At 43.7% G+C, this 19,569-nt stretch overlaps 1 pseudogene; it reads left to right on the top strand.

Moving 5' to 3' along the window:
- Positions 1-6,950: 6,950 nt before the first annotated feature.
- Positions 6,951-19,104, top strand: LOC139029320 (histamine H3 receptor-like; annotated as a pseudogene).
- The last annotated feature ends 465 nt before the right edge of the window (positions 19,105-19,569 follow it).

Below are 19,569 nucleotides of genomic sequence, written 5' to 3'. Positions count from 1 at the left end.
TATTTGTTGGAAAGTATTCAGACCCCTTGATTTTTTCCACAATTTGTTACATTACAGCCTTATTCTAAAATGTATTAAATAGTTTTTTCCTCATCAATCTACACACAATACCTCATAAATGACAAAGCAATAATATATTTTTTTTAATGTTTGGTAATTTATATTTAAAAAAAACGAAATATCACATTTACATAAGTATTCAGACCCTTTACTCAGTAATTTGTTGAAGCACRTTTGGCTGCGATTACAGCCTTGCGTCTTCTTGGGTATGACGCTAAAAGCTTGGCACACCTGTATTTGGGGAGTTTCTCCCATTCATCTCTGCAGATCCTCTCAAGCTCTGTCAGGTTGGATGGGGAGTGTTGCTGCACAGCTATTTTCAGGTCTCTGGATCAGGTTCAAGTCCAGGCTCTTGCTGGGCCACTCAAGGACATTCAGAGACTTGTCCCGAAGCCACTCCTGCGTTGTCTTGGCTGTGTGCTTAGGGTTGTTGTCTTGTTGGAAGGTGAACCTTCACCCCAGTCTGAGGTCCTGAACACTCTGGAGCAGGGTTTCATCAAGAACCTCTCTGTACTTTGCTCCATTCATCTTTGCCTAGTCTCTCAGTCCCTGCTGCTGAACAACATCCCCACAGCATGATGCTGCCACCACCAAGCTTCACCGTAGGGATGGTGCCAGGATTCCTCCAGACATGACGCTTGGCATTCAAGCTAAAGAGTTCAATCTTGGTTTCATCAGACCAGATGTACAGTAAATTGTCCYTAGAGGTACGAGACAGGATTGTGTCGAGGCACAGATCTGGGGAAGGGTACCAAAACATTTCTGCAGTAGTGAAGGTCCGCAAAAACACAGTGGCCTCCATCATTCTCAAATGGAAGAAGTTTGGAACCATCAAGACTCTTCCTAGAACTGGCCGCCCGGCTAAACTGAGCATTCGGGGGAGAAGGACTTTGGTCAGGGAGGTGACATAGAAACCGATGGTCACTTTGACACAGCTCCAGAGTTCCTCTGTGGAGATGGGAGAACCTTCCAGAAGGACAACCATCTCTGCAGCACTCCACCAATCAGGCCTTTATGGTAGAGTGGCCAGACAGAAGCCACTCCTCAGTAAAAGGCAGATGACAGCCCGGTTGGAGTTTTCCAAAAGGTACCTAAAGGACTCTCTGACCATGAGAAACAAGATTCTCTGGTCTGATGAAACTAAGATTGAACTAAGTGAATGCTGAATGCTAAGTGTCATGTCTGGAGGAAACCAGGCACCGCTCATCACCTGGCCAATACCATCCCTACAGTGAAGCATGGTGGTGGCAGCATCATTTAATATTTAATCCATTTTAGAACAAGGCTGTAACGTAACAAAATATGGAAAAAGTGAAGGGGTCTGAATACTTTCCGAATGCACTGTAACGAGAGAGAGAGAAATCTACACTCTTCGGCTGTCTCCATACTGTAGGAGAACCCTTTTTGGTTCTAGGTACAACCCTCTTTGGTTCCAGGTAGAACCCTTTTGGGTTCGTTGTAGAGTCCTCTGTGGAAAGGGTTCTACTTGGAACCAAAAACATTTATTCTATGAGCACAGCAGAAGAACCCGTTTTATACTGAACAAAAATATAAACGGAACATGCAACACTTTCAAAGATTTTACTGAGTTACAGTTCATAGAAAGAAATCAGTCAATTTAAGTAAATTCATTAGGCCTTGATTTATGGATTTCACATAACTGGGCAGGGTTGCACCCACTGGGGAGCCAGCCCCACCCACTGGGGAGCCAGGCCCAGCCAATCAGTATTTGTTTTTTCCCCACCAAAGGGCTTGATTACAGACAGAAATACTCAGATTACAAAAACCGCACATTTTAGAGTAACCTTTTATTGTTGTCAGCACAAGGTGCATTTGTGTAATTATGATGATGTTTTATCAGCTTGTTGATATGCCACAACTGTCAGCTGGATGGATTATCTTGGTAAAGAAGAAATGCTCACTAACAAGGATGTAAACACATTTGTGCACAACATTTTAGAGAAATATGCTTTTAGTGCGTATGGAACATTTCTGGTATCTTTTATTTCAGCTCATGAAACATGGGACCAATACTTTACATGTTACGTTTATATTTTTGTTCAGTATAGGTTCTAGATATAACCTTTTTTTTTTATAAGAGTGTACAGTACTAGTGGCTGAATAGTGACCTATGTGGACATTTGATTTGCTTACATGGCCCATCACCCTAGAATGGTGATGTTAAATGTTTCATTTATATCCTGAGGCTGCATTTATTGTAGCTGGGGATTTTAACAAAGCCAATTTAAAAGCAAGGCTACCTAAATTCTATCGGCATATTGATTGCACTACTTGCAGTCGTAATACACTCGACCACTGCTACTCTAACTTCCGCAATGCATACAAAGCCCTCCCTTCGGCAAATCCGACCACGACGCCATCTTGCCCCTACCGTCTTATTGGCAGAAACTCAAACAGGATGTACCAGTGACTAGAACTATTCAACACTGGCCTGACCAATTGGAATCTACGCTTCAAAATTGTTTTGATCACGCAGACTGGGATATGTTCCGGTCAGCCATAGAGAATAACATTGACCTATTCACATCGAGTGAATTTATAAGGAAGTGCATTGGAGTTGTTGCACCCACTGTGACTATTAAAACCTACCCTAACCAGAAACCATGGATGGATGGCAGGATTCGCGCAAAACTGAAAGCGAGAACCATCGCATTTAACCATGGAAAGAGGCCTGGGAATATGGCTGAATATAAACAGTGTAGTTATTCAATCAAACAAGCGAAATGCCGGTACAGGGACAAAGTGGAGTCACAATTCAACGGCTCAGACAAGAAACGTACGAGGCAGGGTCTACAGGAAATCACGGACCACAAAAAGAAAACCAGCTATGTCAAGGACACCGATGTCACACTTCCAGACAAACCAAACACCTTCTTTGCCCGCTTTGAGGATAATACAGTCTCACCATCGCGGCCTGCTAACAAGAACTGCGCCCCCCCTCTCCTTCTTCGTGGCTGACGTGAGTAAAACATTTAAACGTGTTAACCCTCGCAAGTCTGCTAGCCCAGACGACATCCCTAGCCGAGTCCTCAGAGCATATGCAGACCAGCTGGCTGGTGTGTTTACGGACATATTCAATTGCTCCCTATCCCAGTCTGCTGTCCCCGCATGCTTCAAGATGGCCACCATTGTTCCTGTACCCAAGAAGGCAAAGATAACTGAACTAAATGACTACCGCACCGTAGCACTCACCTCTGTCATCATGAGGTGCTTTGAGAGACTAGTCAAGGATCATATCACCTCCACCTTACCGGCCACCCTAGACCCACTTCAGTTTGCATACCTCCATAACAGGTCCACAGACAATGCAATCGCCATCACACAGCACACTGCCCTATCCCATCTGGACAATAGGAACACCTATGTAAGAATGCTGTTCATTGACTACAGCTCAGCATTCAACACCATAGTACCCTACAAGCTCATCATCAAGCTGGAGGCCCTGGGCTTCAACCCCGCCCTGTGCAATTGGGTCCTGGACTTTCTGATGGGCCGCCCCCAGGTGGTGAAGGTAGGAAACAACATCTCCACCTCGCTGACTCTCACCACTGGGGCCCCACAAGGGTGCGTGCTCAACCCCCTCCTGTACTCCCTGTTCACCCAACGACTGCATGGTCATGCACGCCTCCAACTCAATCATCAAGTTTGCAGACGACACAACAGTAGTAGGCTTGATTACCAACAACGACTAGACAGCCTACAGGGAGGAGGTGAGGAGTGTGGTGTCAGGAAAATAACCTCACACTCAACGTCAACAAAACAAAGGAGATGATCGTGGACTTCAGGAAACAGCAGAGGGAGCACCCCCCTATCCCCATTGACGGGACAGTAGTGGAGAAGGTGGAAAGTTTTAAGTTCCTTGGCGTACACGTCACAGACAAACTGAAATGGTCCACCCAAATAGACAGCGTGGTGAAGAAGGCGCAACAGCGCCTCTTCAACCTCAGGAGGCTGAAGAAATTTGGCTTGTCCCCCAAAACCCTGACTAACTTTTACAGATCCACAATCGAGAGCATCCTGTCGGGCTGTATCACAGCCGGGTACGGCAACTGCTCCTCCCTCAACCTTCAAGGCTCTCCAGAGGGTGGTGCGGTCTGCACAACGCATCACCAGGGGCAAACTACCTGCCCTCTATGACACCTATAGCACCCAATGTCACAGGAAGGCAAAAAAGATCATCAAAGACATCAACCACCCGAGCCCCTGCCTGTTCACACCGCTACCATCCAGAAGGCGAGGTCAGTACAGGTGCATCAAAGCTGGGACCAAGAGACTGAAGAACAGCGTCTATCTCAAGGCCATCAGACTGCTAAACAGCAATCACTAACTCAGAGAGGCTGCTGCCTACATGGAGACCCAATGATTGGCCACTTAACAAATAGATCACTAATCATTTTAAACAATGCCACTTTAAATAATGGCACTTTAATAATGTTTACATATCTTACATTACTCACATCATATGTACAGTTGAAGTCAGAAGTTTACATACACATTATCCAAATACATTTAAACTCAGTTTTTCACAATTCCTGACATTTAATCCTAGTAAAAATTCCCTGTCTTAGGTCAGTTAGGATCACCACTTTATTTTAAGAATGTGAAATGTCAGAATAATGGTAGAGAGAATGATATATTTCAGCTTTGATTTCACATTCCCAGTGGGTCAGAAGTTTACATACACTCAATTAGTATTTGGTAGCATTGCCTTTAAATTGTTTAACTTGGGTCAAACGTTTCAGGTAGCCTTCCACAAGCTTCCTACAATAAGTTGGGTGAATCTTGGCACATTCCTCCTGACAGAGCTGGTGTAACTGAGTCAGGTTTGTAGGCCTCCTTGCTCACACATGCTTTTTCAGTTCTGCCAACAAATTGTTTATAGGATTAAGGTCAAAGAGGCACTGAGTTTGAAGGTAGGCCTTGAAATAGATCCACAGGTACACCTCCAATTGACACAAATTATGTCAATTAGCCTATCAGAAGTTTCTAAAGCCATGACACCATTTTCTGGAATTTTCCAAGTTATTTAAAGGCACAGTCAACTTAGTGTATGTAAACTTCTGATCCACTGGAATTGTGATACAGTGAAATAATCTGTTATTGTTGGAAAAATTACTTGTGTCATGCACAAAGTAGATGTCTTAACCGACTTGCCAAAACTATAGTTTGTTAACAAGAAATTTGTGGAGTGGTTGAAAACGAGTTTTAATGACTCCAACCTAAGTGTGTGTAAACTTCCGACTTCATCTGTATATACTGTATTTTATATAATCTATTGCACCTTGCCTATGCCACTTTTCCATCGCTCATCCATATATTTATATGTACATATTCTCATTCAGCCCTTTTAGATTTGTGTGTATTAGGTAGTTGTTGGGGAACTGTTAGATTACTTGTTAGATACTACTGCACGGTCGGAACCAGAAGCACAAGCATTTCGCTACACTCACATTAACATCTGCTATGACAAATACAATTTGATTAGATTTGATTTGACTAATTCCCTACATAATCCTTTCCATTAGTTATTTCCCCCCATTAGAATTCTATGCCCCAGGTGTTTTTCCCATCAGAATTACTCCATTCAGACGAACTCAAGTGTATTCTAATCAGACAGAAGTGTCATATAGGCTATTACGATGGCTTTGAACTTGTTTCAGTGAAAAAGAACGTGCCAAAAATATCCACCCCTCCACTGCATGCATTAATCAAACCATATTCATCAGTTCAGGCCTGATCAGGGAGAACAGGGAGAAGGGTGATGCTGAGCTCGTTCCCACTAATTAGCTTAGCAATTATTGTAAGCTGTCACAGTTATTTAGCCCCAGTCTGGACCGCGTGTGCTCCAGAACATAATCCTCCTRAAATGACAAGATAATGGAGGCAGAGAGAGGCCACCGCTTCTAAAGGAACCTGCAGATATAATCCTCTACAGGGACCTTTTAGGGAGAGAGAGAGAGGGAGGGAAAGAGGGAGAGGGCGAGAGAGGGAGAGAGAGGGAGGGAGATTTCAGCTTTTATGCTGAAACCTCCCAATTGTGTTTTCACAGTAGTTACTGCACCTCGTCATAGTTTTGTTAATTTAAATATTCCAACATACATATAAAGATAAGCCAGTTCAGAAAGGGAAACCGAGTGCCCACCTCAGCTGAGCATCAGCTTAGAAAGCACAATTAGATGCTAGGAACAATCACGCCTACCTTATTTGGCGGTCTATTTAAGCTGACTGGTTCTGCTCACACATCCTGCTGCCGCTTGCTGCTTACTGCTAGTATGTAGCTTAACTTCAGAACATCTAAGAAAAGATACAGCCATGAGCAAGATGTGCTTACAGGTGTAAAATTTTGCTATACTGTGACAATTTTACTACCACTATCCTGTGAACGCGTAGATACATGTGTATGCTCTAAAAGTTTCTATACAGTTGCTTAATAATGTAATTTAATTATAAAGAATTCTTCCAACAACAGTAAATGCACCTTTCCTCTTGTTAACCTTCTGCTGTTTACTTCCTGATGTGAGACAGGAGAGGAGACCTATTAAAACCTCATTTAGCAGACAAACAAACAGACAGATACACACAAACACACACAATACAATCTCACAGAGCGAGTGAGAGAAAGAAAGAAAGAAAGAGATTTAGTCATAGATCAATAACCCTTCTGCATGGATCCTTTTCCCCTGCCTCAGTGTGAACACATCACTGGTACCTACTTTGATCAAAGCGTGCTGCTTAGGCATATGCCACTCCTTACTGCTGGATGTGCAAAGCATACTGTATAAAGCATCAGTCTGAATTGGAAATACACAGTTAGGTTTTTTCTGTTTGGTACCAGAGTTTCTGAAGGTCACATGGTTGTCTGGGAAACAATGATTTGTTGGCAGGAATCTAATAAGACAGCCATCTGGCGTACTGTGAGTCGCCTCCTGAGTGTTCGAAATCTGGGCAGGGAATTCCAGTACCTGGTTGACTGGGAGGGTTATGGCCCGGAGGAGAAGTGCTGGGTCCCCGCTAGGAACATCCTGGACCCAGCCCTGATCGCTGAGTTCCAGCACCCCGATCAACCAGGTATGGGCCCAGGTAGAATACCAGGTGGTGCCCATGGGGGGGGGGGGGGGGTACTGTCACACCCTGATCTGTTTCACCGGTCTTGTGCTTGTCTCCACACCCCACCAGGTGTCTCCTATTATCCCCTGTGTATTTATACCTGCGTTGTCTGTCTGTCTGCCAGTTTGTCTTGTTTTGTCAGGTCTTACCAGCGTGTTTTCCGTTGCTCTAATTCTTGTTTTTTAGTCTCCCCGATTCCCGACCTTTCTGACTGGCCTGAGCCTGCCTGCCGTTATGTCCCTTTTTGACTCTGCCTTCGATTACGAACCTCTGCCTGCCCTCGACCTGCCCTTTTGCCTGCCCCTTTGTTATAACTATTCAGAGAACCAAGCCATCCGCTTCCTCTGTCTGCATCTGGGTCATATCCTGAGTCGTGATAATCAAGATGAAAGCATTTTGAACAGATTAATATTTCTTAAGCTAGTAGTATTGGTTTATTGCAGTCATAGACTGAATTGTACACCAATTTATAATCAGATTATTATCAAATAGTAAAATCATACACTATCAAAATCCTTTCAATATAAATACAAAAAGATAATACCCTCAACTAACACAGTTCCTCGTGATCAGTTACTTGATTGACAACACTGTTTGAGACAAAACAATCTGTGGGTGTGGTGGTGGTGGTGCACTGCTATGGGATTAGCCAACAGGCTACGCTGGTATTTAACTCTTCTAAAATAAATAATAACTGTTCAAAGTGTAATCACAACTTGGCATGCCCTTTGGTATCTAAATGAGCTCTAACATACCTGCAGGGAAATGTAATAATGTGCATCTCCATTCGGTCTGCTCTGAATTTGACTTTTATATTCCGTATACATGGCAATTCCATATTAATGTGTGGAGGGTGTCCATCTATCTGAGCAAAAAAGGTCCAAATTGTGAATGGCTGGAAATGATATATTAATATTTGTTGAGTACGACTGAGCTGCAGTATTAACCCAATCTGAAAGACAAACTCAAGCCAAGAGACGACAATACATACAGTGGCTTTCGAAGGTATTCACCCCCTTGGTATTTTTCCTATTTTGTTGCCTTACAACCTGGAATTAATATGTATTTTTMGGGGGGGGTTTGTATCATTTGATGTACACAACATGCCTCCTGGCGAACAGCATTTTTTTTTCTTTAAGCAATGGCTTTTTTTGCCACTCTTCTGTAAAGCCCAGCTCTGTGGAGTGTACGGCTTAAAGTGGTCCTATGGACAGATACTCCAATCTCCGCTGTGGAGCTTTGCAGCTCCTTCAGGGTTATCTTTGGTCTCTTTGTTGCCTCTCTGATTAATGCCCTCCTTGTCTGGTCTGTGAGTTTTGGTGGGCGGCCCTCTCTTGGAAGGTTTGTGGTGCCATATTCTTTCCATTTTTTAATAATGGATTTAACGGTGCTTTGTGAGATGTTCAAAGTTTCTGATATTTTTTTATAACCCAACCCTGATCTGTACTTCTCCACAACTTTGTCCCTGACCTGTTTGGAGAGCTGCTTGGTCTTCATGGTGCCGCTTGCTTGGTGGTGCCCCTTGCTTAGTGGTGTTGTAGACTCTGGGGCCTTTCAGAAAAGGTCTGTGTATGTACAGTTGAAGTCGGAAGTTTACATACACCTTAGCCAAATACATTTAAACTCAGTTTTTCACAATTCCTGACATCCAATTCTAGTAAAAATTACCTGTCTTAGGTCAGTTAGGATCACCACTTTATTTTAAGAATGTGAAATGTCAGAATAATAGTAGAGAGAATTATATATTTCAGCTTTTATTTCTTTTATCACATTCCCAGTGGGTCAGAAGTGTACATACACTCAAATAGTATTTGGTAGCATTGCCTCCAAATTGTTTAACTTGGGTCAAACATTTTGGGTAGTCTTCCACAAGCTTCCCACAATAAGTTGGGTGAATTTTGGCCCATTCCTCCTGACAGAGCTGATGTAACTCAATCAGGTTTGTAGGCCTCCTTGCTCGCACACGCTTTTTCAGTTCTGCCCACAAATTTTCTGTAGGATTGAGGTCAGAACTTTGTGATGGCCACTCCAATACCTTGACTTTGTTGTCCTTAAGCCATTTTGCCACAACTTTGGAAGTATGCTTGGGGTCATTGCCCATTTGGAAGACCCATTTTAGGACCAAGCTTTAACTTCCTGACTGATGTCTTGAGATGTTGCTTCAATATATCCACATAATTTTCATACCTCATGATGCCATCTATTTTGTAGGGTGGCACCAGTCCCTCTTGCAGCAAAGCACCCCACAACATGATGCTGCCACCCCCGTGCTTCACAGTTGGGATGGTGTTCTTCAGCTTGCAAGCCTCACCCTTATTCCTCCAAACATAACAATGGTCATTATGGCCAAACAGTTCTATTTTTGTTTGAAGGTAGGCCTTGAAATACATCCACAGGTACACCTCCAATTGACTCAAATGATGTCAATTAGCCTATCAGAAGCTTCTAAAGCATGACATAATTTCTGGAATTATCCAAGTTGTTTAAAGGCATAGTCACCCTAGTGTATGTAAACTTCTGACCCACTGGAATTGTGATACAGTGAAATAATCTGTCTGTTAACAATTGTTGGAAAAATTACTTGTGTCATGCACAAAGTAGGTGTCCTAACCGATTTGCCAAAACTATAGTTTGTTAACAAGAAATTTGTGGTGGTTGAAAAATGAGTTTTAATGACTCCAACCTAAGTGTATGTAAACTTCCAACTTCAACTGTATATACAGTGCTTTCAGAAAGTATTCATACCCCTCTACATTTGTGTCGGCGATTACAGCTATGAGTCGTCTTGAGTATGTCTGTATCAGCTTTGCACATCTGGATTTGGGGATTTTCTCCCATTATTTTTTGCAAATTTTCTCAAGCTCTGTTAAGTTAGATGGGGAGTGGCGGTGAACAGCAATCTTCAAGACTTTCTAAACTTTTTTCAATGGGATTCAAATCTGTGCTTTGGCAGTGCCATTCGAGGACTTTCACATTATTGTTCTGAAGCCATTCCAACGTTGTTTTGGATTCATGCTTGGGGTCATTGTCCTGTTGGAACGTAAAATATTCACCCCTAGTCTAAGGTTGTTTGCACTCAGAAGCAGGATCTCATCAAGGATTTACCTGTATTTCCTTGGTGCTGAAAAGCATCCCCATAGCATGTTGCTGCCACCACCATGCTTCACGGTAGGGATGGTGTTAAATGGGTGATGAGCTGTGCCTGGTTTTCTACAGACATAGTACTTTGCACTGAGGCCAAAGAGAGATTTTGTGATCTGAGGCAAAATATATATTTTCCTTATGATCTGTCTTTCACGTGCCTTTATTTTACTTGACACCTTGCGAGAGAGAGAGAGAGAGAGAGAGAGAGAGAGAGAGAGAGAGAGAGAGAGAGAGAACCTCACACTTTCCAGAACATTTAGGCATTTACAATCTCTTGAGCTGACAGCCCTTTTGCACTGTTTCGCTGTGGCGTTTGTTCTTCTTCTGTTAGGTTTTATGACGTACCATAACTAATTTTGTATTGCTGCCACCAACTGTACAGGGGTGAATTTTGTTTATACAAACAGGGCAATAGTAAACATGACGTCCCCCACAAATGATGCAGCGCCCCTCCTTGGGCCAATTTAGATATTGCATGTGACTTACACATTTCAGTTCATTACTATAGCTCCCGCCTTGGGCAAATAAGTGTAATTTTGTTAATGACGGATCTCTATGGCAAAACACATTATTCACTGTTTCATCATAATCAGGCCAATGCTGTCATAACCCATGATGGCGCCGGAGGGGAGGGCTGCCGTCTTATCGGCTCTTAGCCAACCATGCTTTTTTGTTAGTTTTTTTTGCGTTGTTCGTAACTTTGTTTTGTACATAATGTTGCTGCTAACGCCTCTTATGACCAAAAATAGCTTCTGGACATCAGATCTGTGATTGCTCACCTCAAACTGGATGAAGAGTTCTTCAATGAGTCTGACAGGAGGGATATACTACAGACACCCGACCAGGCCCAGATCCCCGTGATTAGCTGGAGAAGGAAACAGAGATTTTGAGGCAAAAGATCAGGGTGTCTAGTGAGGATCAGGGAATGAAGTATCGAGGTTTTGCTCGCCTGAGGTAGAGTATCTCATGATAAGCTGTAAACCACATTATCTACCAAGAGAGTTTTCATCTGTATTTTTCGTAGCTGTCTACATACCACCACAGACCGATGCGGGCACTAAAACCGTGCTCAATGAGCTGTATACCGCCATAAGCAAATAGGAAAATGTTCACCCAGAGGCGGCGCTCCTTGTGGCCAGGGACTTTAATGCAGGGAAACTTAAATCAGTTTTACCTTATTTCTATCAGCATTCTAGACCACCTTAACATTAACATTCTAGACCACCATAACTCCACACACAGAGACACGTACAAAGCTCTCCCTTGTCCTCGATTTTGCAAATCTGACCATCATTCTTTCCTCCTGATTCCTGCTTCCAAGCTAAAATTAAAGCAGGAAGCACCAGTGACTTGGTCAATAAGAACGTGGTCAGATGAAGCAGATGCTAAACTACAGGACTGTTTTGCTAGAACAGACTGGAATATGTTGCAGGATTCTTCCGATGACATTGACTATTACACCACATCAGTCACTGGCTTTATCAATAAGTGCATCAAGGACGTCTTCCCCACAGTGACTGTACGTACATACCCAACCAGAAGTCATGGATTACAAGCAACACTCGCACTGAGCGAAAGGGTAAAGCTGCTGCGTTCAAGGAGCGGGACTCTAACCCGGAAGCTTATGAGAAATCTCGCTATGCCCTCCGACGAACCATCAAACAGACAATGCGTCAATACAGGACTAAGATCGACTCGTTCTACACCGGCTCCGACGCTCGTCGGATGTGGCAGGGCTTGCAAACTATTACAGACTACAAAGGGAAGCACAGCCGAGAGCTGCCCAGTGACCCGAGCCTACCAGAAGTGCTAAATAACTTCAATGCTCGTAACACTGAAATATGCATGCATGAGAGCATCAGCTGTTCTGGAAGACTGTGTGATCACGCTCTCCGTAGCCGATGTGAGTAAGACCTTCAAACAGGTCAACATTTAAAAGGCCGCAGGGCCAGATTGATTACCAGGACGTATACTCCAAGCATGTGCTGACCAACTGGCAAGTGTCTTAACTGACATTTTCAACCTCTCCCTGTCTGAGTCTGTAATACCAAAGTCCCTGTGCCCAAGAACACTAGGGTAACCTACCTAATGACTACCAACCAGTAGCACTCACGTCTGTACCATGAAATGCTTTGAAAGGCTGGTCATGGCTCACATCAACACCATTATCCCAGAAAACCTAGACCCACTCCATTTTGCATACCGCAAAAACAGATCCACAGATGATGCAATCTCTATTGCATACCACACTGCCCTTTCACGCGTGGACAAAAAGAACACCTATGTGAGAATGATATTCATTGACTACAGCTCAGCATTCAACACCATAGTGCCCTCAGAGCTCATCACTAAGCTAAGGACCCTGGGACTAAACACCTCCCTCTGCAACTGGATCCTGGACTTCCTGACGGGCCGCCCCAGGTGGTAAGGGTAGGTAACAACACATCCGCCACGCTGATCCTCAACACGGGGGCCCCTCAGGGGTGTGTGCTCAGTCCCCTCCTGTACTCCTTGTACACTCATGACTGCACAGCCAGGCACGACTCCAACACCCTCATTAAGTTTGCTGATGACACAACAGTGGTAGGCCTGATCACCGACAAAGACGAGACAGCCTATAGACCTGACCATGTGGTGCAAGGACAACAACCTCTCCCTCAACGTGATCAAGACAAAGGAGATGGTTGTGGACTACAGGAAAAGGAAGACCGAGCATGCCCCCATCCCCATTCTCACTGGGCTGTAGGGAAGCCGGTCGAGAGCTTGAAGTTCCTTGGCTTCCACATCACCAACAAACTAACATGGTCCAAGCATACCAAGACAGTCGTGAAGAGGGCACGGCAACCTATTCCCCCTTCAGACTGACCTGATTTGGCATGGGTCCTCAGATCCTCAAAAGGTTCTACAGCTGCACCATCGAGAGCATCCTGATGGGTTGCATCCCTGCCTGGTATGGCAACTGCTCAGCCTCCGACCGCAAGGCACTACAGAGGGTAGTGCGTACGGCCTTTTACATCACTGGGGCCAAGCTTCCTGCCATCCAGGACCTCTATAACAGGCAGTGTCAGAGGAAGGCCCTAAGAATTGTCAGACTCCAGCCACCCTAGTCATAGACTGTTCTCGCTGCTACTTCATGGCAAGCAGTACCAGAATGCCAAGTTTAGGTCCATGAGGCTCCTAAATAGCTTCTACCCCCAAACCAAAAGACTCCTGAACATCTAATCAAATGGCTACCCAGACCATTTGCATCCCCCCCCCCCCCTCTCCGGAACGCTGCTGCTACTCTCTGTTATTATCTATGCATAGTCATTTTAATAACTCTACCTACATGTACATATTACCTCGACACCGGTGCCCCTGTATATAGCCCCGCTATTGGTATTTACTGCTGCTCTTTAATTGTTTTGTTAATCTTATCTCTTTATTTGTTAGGTATTTTCTGAAAAACTGCATTGTTGTTAAGGGCTTGTGAGTAAGCCTTTCACTGTAAAGTCTACACCTGTTGTATTCGGCGCATGTGACAAATACAATTTAATTTGATATTACGTGTGACTAACATACTAACACACAGATCCACCGCCCCCTCCCCGACAAAGTAAATTCCTTTAAGGGTAAGGGAGTCCTATACCTCCTTCAGTACTCCCCACTTGAAAAACAGTTTGATCATATCATTAAAAAACACAGGCATGGCCTCCCGTTTGGAACAGCGGTCTAAGGCACTACATCACAGTGTTGCGGCGTCACTACAGCCAGGGGTTTGATCCCAGGCTGTGTCATTACCGGCCGTGACCGGGAGTCCCATTGGGCGGTGCACAACTGACCCAGCGTCGTCTGGGTTAGGGGTGGGTTTGGCTGGGCGGGGGCTTTACTTGGCTCGTTGCTCTCTAGCGACTCCTTGTGGCTGGCAGGGCGCCTGCTGGCTGATTTCGGTCGTCAGTTGAACGGTGTTTTCTCCGACACATTGGTGCAGCTGGCTTCCGCGTTAAGGGGGTGGCTGTTAAGGAGTGTGGCTTGGCAGGTCATGTTTTGGGAGGACGCATGACTTGACTCTCGCCTCTCCCGAGCTCGTTGAGGAGTGTTACGTCTACCCCCGAGTCCAGGTTGCAGTGCACCCAACATCAGTCAAAATGGTGGTTTGATCTGATCTTCCATCTGTGAAAGGTAGCACGTTTCCTAGACAATGTGCCGGACGTCAATTACAGTTGTGGCCAATGTACCCAGTGTAACTTCACGTCATTGACCATTTGTTATTGAGAAGAGTTCTATTGGAGTGGACAAACTGTGAATGTCACCAAAAGGCCTTAACCAAGAGTTTTTCTTAGTTATCTAAGACATGTTCATATTTATCTATGTTGCATTGATACAGTATGTCTTGCCATCCATATTCTATATACATATTGTATATACAGTATGTATGTTTAGTATTTTGTCTATAATGACTGTGGTACACAAATTGCTTTGAAGTAGTACACAATAAAAGTATAATTAAACATGTACAAATATAATATGATAGTGAATGTGAATGAATAAGCCTTTACATAATTGATCAAATGTTCATATATAGTTACTGTACAATCAGTTTGAAACAGCTACCCAACATATTTCACCTTTATTACTTTACAAAACATATTATGACATTGGTGCTATTCAAAATGTGTTCATTTGTGAACATCTATCAACATTTTGGCCATTTAAACAGTGTGCGTCCTGCCTTGCCTATCGATAATCGTAGAAGGGCTGTGAAAACGGCTATTTTCGTTTGTTCTGAGCATATGCCATGTGTCTGCCTCTGACATAAAACAGTGGGAAATAAACAAAATAAGTAATATAGACATATCAGAAATTATAGTGACTGTTTTTAAGAACCAAAGAAAGTCAAGGGCTGAATTACTAGGGAAAGGTTCAAGATTATCTGCTCCCATCAGGCCCTGACATTGGTCAACCATTGACCTTCTGTCCCTTTTTGGGTAACTCACCTGGGTCATCATCAGCAAGGACTGTGCCACTCTGCTACTGTCCTGAAAGGGCCCACCTGGACAGGTTAATCATTCATGACCTCTCCATAGAGATAGATAGAAGACTCTAGTGCCCATTTGGCAGTATATTGCCAACCTTGGGTTTATACATGTTCAAACAAAATACACTAGGTGGTAGTGTGCACCCATTCAGTATCTTTGTCAGCTCAAGTAGTAGAGGAAAAACATTTACTACTTCAAAATGGAGATGGCCTTAATGGTGCTGCTCATGCTCTCACAGACGCCATAATGGGACAGATTAAATTATGCAATGTCTATCTATGTCTATGGACAAAGGAGGGAGTGCTGCTGCATACGATGTACCATTTTGTTTGACGAGCACAACACTTAACATGTAAGAGAGTATATTGAAGAACCTCGCTGACTCGTTAAACATCATGAAGCAGCCTAGGCTGAGGGGATGTACCAAGGCACCTCAATAGAAAGCCCTCCCCTTTTAATGACCATGTGAGCTGACCAGGAAAGACTCTGGCATCTATAACTCCAACCCCTAGTTACAGTTGAAGTCGGAAGTTTACATACACTTAGGTTTGAGTCATTATAACTCGTTTTTTCAACCACTCCACAAATTTCTTGTTAACAAACTATAGTTTTGGCAAGTCAGTTAGGACATCTACTTTGTGCATGACACAAGTCATTTTTCCAACAATTGTTTACAGGCAGATTATTTCACTTATAATTCACTGTATCACAATTCCAGTGGGTCAGAAGTTTACATACACTAAGTTGACTGTGCCTTTAAACATCTTGGAAAATTCCAGAAAATTATGTCATGGTTTTAGAAGCTTCTGATAGGCTAATTGACATCATTTGAGTCAATTGGAGGTGTACCTGTGGATGTATTTCAAGGCCTACCTTCAAACTCAGTGCCTCTTTGCTTGACATCATGGGAAAATCAAAAGAAATCAGCCAAGACCCCATAAAAATAATTTGTAGACCTCCACAAGTCTGGTTCATCCTTGGGAGCAATTTCCAAACTCCTGAAAGTACCACGTTCATCTGTACGAACAATAGTATGCAAGTATAAACACCATGGGACGCAGCCATCATACCGCTCAGGAAGGAGACATGTTCTGTCTCCTAGAGATGAACGTACTTTGGTGCGAAAAGTGCAATTCAAGCCTAGAACAACAGCAAAGGACCTTGTGAAGATGCTGCAGGAAACAGGTACAAAAGTATCTATATCCACAGTAAAACAAGTCCTATATCAACATAACCTGAAAGGCCGCTCAGCAAGGAAGAAGCCACTGCTCCAAAACCGCCATAAGAAAGCCAGACTACAGTTTGCAACTGCACATGGGGACAAAGGTCATACTTTTTGGAGAAATGTCCTCTGGTCTGATGAGACAAAAATAGAACTGTTTGGCCATAATGACCCTTGTTATGTTTGGAGAAAAAAGGGGGAGCCAAAGTACAACGTCCCAATGTGAAGCACGGGGTGGCAGCATCATGTTGTGGGGGTGCTTTGCTGCAGGAGGAGTGCTGCTTTGCTACAAAAATTATGTGTATACATTTAAGCAACATCTCATGACATCAGTCAGGAAGTTAAAGCTTGGTCGCAAATGGGTCTTCCAAATGGACAATGACCGCAAGCATACTTCCAAAGTTGTGGCAAAATGGCTTAAGGACAACAAAGTCAAGGTATTGGAGTGGCCATCACAAAGCCCTGACCTCAATCCTATAGAAAATTTGTGGGTAGAACGGAAAAGCGTGTGCGAACAAGGAGGCCTACAAACCTGACTCAGTTACACCAGCTCTGTCAGGAGGAATAGGCCAAAATTCACCCAACTTATTGTGGGAAGCTTGTGGAAGGCTACCTGAAACGTTTGACCCAAGTTAAACAACTTAAAGGCAATGCTACCAAATACTAATTGAGCATATGTAAACTTCTGACCGACTGGGAATGTGATGAAAGAAATCAAAGCTGAAATATATAATTCTCTCTACTATTATTCTGACATTTCACATTCATAAAATAAAGTGGTGTTAGTAACTGACCTAAAACAGGTAATTTTTACTAGGATTAAGCGTCAGGAATTGTGAAAAAATGAGTTTAAATGTATTTGGCTAAGGTGTATGTAAACTTCCGACTTCAACTGTACATACTACCTGGTACGTCGTCACATGGTACTGGTCACTCCCTAATATTAGCAAGCCCCTAAGCGTTCAAATCCAAATCGAATGATTGACTGTAATCTGTTTACATATAACAAATTAGCCATATATTACACAGTGTATTTTTACATTGAGGTGTGGTTTGGTCCTCAATTTTTTTGGTTAAAAAAAATCTATGTAACCTTTATTTTGACAGGGAGTGAAGGCTGAGACCAAGGTCTCATTTCCAGATGAGCCCTGTATATGTGTACAATGCCACTGCACCAGGAAAAATACTAGCTGAGAGAACCTCTGTAGGAGCCTGTGGAAAGGGCAGTGAGGGAGTATTTTTAGACTTAGGGTGTTTGTGATTTGGAGTAAAGCTGTCAGTTACTCCATATTGTTGACAGGAAGGAGCGAGGTGTTACTGCAGGGACTTAGTGTTTTGATTGCAGACAGTTTCTATTAGAGACACTCTGGCACCTGTCTGTCCTTTCAGGAAGGCTCCACTTTTATCAACAAAATAATACTTCATCGTTAATGCTCTTATACTAACCTTCTGAGCTCCAATTCACGCCGCCCCCTCACTTTGCCTATTTCACAGCTCATGGTAATGTATAATTACAGTCCACCTAATTCCATATTTTTTACAACTTTTGAACCAACATCTAGACAGAATGACAAATAATAACAAATAATAACTCTTGTTCCATGGTTTTCACCAGGTGAGCTATCATGCCAGACAGGGCAAGACCCATCGAGCCATCAGGAAGACGATAGAACTCTGGGTCCTGGCCTTCATCCTCTATGGCCCTGCCATTATCTTCTGGGAGCTGGGGGAAGGGAAGAGCCGCATCCCGGAGGACGAGTCCTTCGCTGAGTTCTACTACACTTGGTACTTCCTCAGTGCCTCCATGTTGGAGTTCTTCTCCCCCTTTATCTCTGTAACATTCTTCAACCTCAGCATCTACCTCAATATCCGTAGGAGGAGGCTCCGGAACAGAGATGAGGCCTGTGGACAGGCCCACATGCCCTGGGGAGAGGGAAAGGCATCCGCCTCACCTCCCACTTCTCCCAGAACATGGTGGTGGTTAAAAAGTTGACTAGGGCTGTGTCGGTCCAGGAGAAGGGATCATGCTCAGGGTCCTTCCACTCCCAGATATCCCCTCCCCCCATGGAGCAGCAGGACACCTCTTCCACCAGGAGCACCCAACACCTCCGGCTTTCCAGGGACAAGAAGATGGCCAAGTCGCTGGACGTCAGAGTGTGTGTCTTTGCTGGGCGCCCTTCACTCTGCTGACGATCATCAGAGCCGCCTGTAGGGGGCGATGCGTCCAGCACCGCTGGTATGAGGTCACCTTCTGGCTGCTGTGGCTCAACTCAGCTATTAAAACCCTTTCCTGTATCCACTCTGCCACAGTGGCTCCACAGGGCCTTCGGCAGGATCCTGTATCCCAGTAAGAGGTCAACTCAGCTTGCCGCCAACTGACCTTCAGCATGACAGGCCTCGACTGTGACAGGCTTCGACTGTATGTGACGGATGGGCCATTGACCAATGACAGGCTTCTACGGCATGTGACAGATGGMACAAAGAGATGGTCACACACACGCACATAAAGCAATTTACTGTACATAGATTCAAAGGAGAATCTCATGACCAAATCTGATACTTTACCAATGAAAATATTAGATAGAAAATCTTTCCTTTATTACGTGTATCTCCTTTCTCCTCACCTCCTTCACATAGACTCAAAGGAGATACTCCCCACTAGGCACAGACGTCAGTTCAATGTCCATTTATGATATACATTTGGTTGAGTTTTCAATGTGAAATTTACAAAAAATTACACCATGCCATTGGATTTTGGTTAAAATTTAAGTGAAAAAATATGAAATTCCCTTACATTGATTACTTTTAGCAAATCCAATCATTTTTCCACGTTTATTCAATGTCATCACATTGAATTTCTTTGTTGAAATTACGTGGAAACAATGTTGATTCAACCAATTTTTGCATAGTGGGTCAGTACCAAATCTGATCATTTACCAATTAAAATGTATGATGGAACAAAATATATTGTCATATTGAATGCTGTTTACAGCCCTG

This window comes from Salvelinus sp. IW2-2015, linkage group LG19 (assembly GCF_002910315.2).
Source record: "Salvelinus sp. IW2-2015 linkage group LG19, ASM291031v2, whole genome shotgun sequence".
Taxonomy (NCBI): Eukaryota; Metazoa; Chordata; class Actinopteri; order Salmoniformes; family Salmonidae; genus Salvelinus; species Salvelinus sp. IW2-2015.
Note: the sequence above shows the minus strand (reverse complement) of the source record. Positions and strands in the feature narration are given on the sequence as shown.